Source organism: Sinocyclocheilus anshuiensis, unplaced genomic scaffold, assembly GCF_001515605.1.
Source record: "Sinocyclocheilus anshuiensis isolate Anshui unplaced genomic scaffold, SAMN03320099.WGS_v1.1 scaffold179, whole genome shotgun sequence".
Taxonomy (NCBI): Eukaryota; Metazoa; Chordata; class Actinopteri; order Cypriniformes; family Cyprinidae; genus Sinocyclocheilus; species Sinocyclocheilus anshuiensis.
The window spans coordinates 1,435,262-1,436,504 of NW_015549577.1; positions in this window are offsets into that span (position 1 = coordinate 1,435,262).

Below are 1,243 nucleotides of genomic sequence, written 5' to 3' on the forward strand. Positions count from 1 at the left end.
GCAGTCACAGAAACGCGGTTTGAAACAGACTTTTTTTGCTATGTCACAAAATTCAATAACCAATCGCGTCAAGGGATCCTATCCTTAGCATATCATTAACTGTTCTGCAAAGCAGAGGGTCTAGTGCAGCGCTTCCCAAAGTCCGGACTCCGGTCCGGATCCGGACCCAGAGGCAATTCAATCCGGACCCGCCTCCATTTCGTATTTCAAGAGCACTAATTTCCTATTTTGATAAACTGTTAAACTTGTAAATCATTTGTTTTTGTTTTTTTTTATGTCTTTTTGGAGATGGTCCAAAATGAAAGCAAAGGCGAGATATTTAAAGTTTACCTGCGTGACATTGTTGTTGTCATGACATCCAGTGAGCGTTTGACATAGCCTAATTGGGCGACACTTCACCGCTAATATGAGGTTTTTTTTTTTATTACTTAGATTATGCCGGCCATTTGACTTATAGCAGTGTCCAAGTGTTTCCCATACATTGAGTTATTTGTGGCGGCCCGTCACTATATCAAAACTATCAAAAAGCTTCGATGTCATTTTCATTTCGTCTTTCCTGTAATGCCTGATAAAAATTTGCTGTGTCTCATTTAGAAGGCTGCGCCCTCCGGAGGTCGCATTCGAAGGCTGCATACGTCATCGAGGCTGTCTCATTTCAGAAAAGCAAGTAGGACACTCCGAATGCGACCTTCTTTCACAGGAATTCGGAGGATGCATGAGGTGTATCCTTCGCTGCTACAGATAACCCACAATTCTTTGCGTCACCGTAAACAACCGTTGTTAATTTGAAAAAATGCCGGCGCCGGCAGATGTACACACAAGCGCAGATGTGGTGTTTACAACTTACATTAAATCGCCTCGGTAAAAACGGATAAACTTTGTTTTTAATATCCTCCTTTTTTTTCTCTAACAGATGTCTGCTGTACATACGCTGCAGCTCCTCAAACATTGAACAAAATAAAACAAGTAAAAGCATTTTTTAGAGGATGTGACCTCCAGAGGATTCAACCTCAGGAGGGTGCAGCCTTCTAAATGAGACACAGCTTAAAAGTAGCATTTGTGAGCAGCGCTTATTTGATTACAGCCGTTACTGGGGAAACAGCTATGTCTCCTGCTCCAACAGCGCCTCCTGCTGGCAGAGAATTAATTTGCATTTGCAAGTCTGTGAGAAACACTGGTGTCTGTCAGCAAACATAAACAAAAAGCATGCTTCAGAACTGTTTTGAGAAGGTGCTTAAGTTTT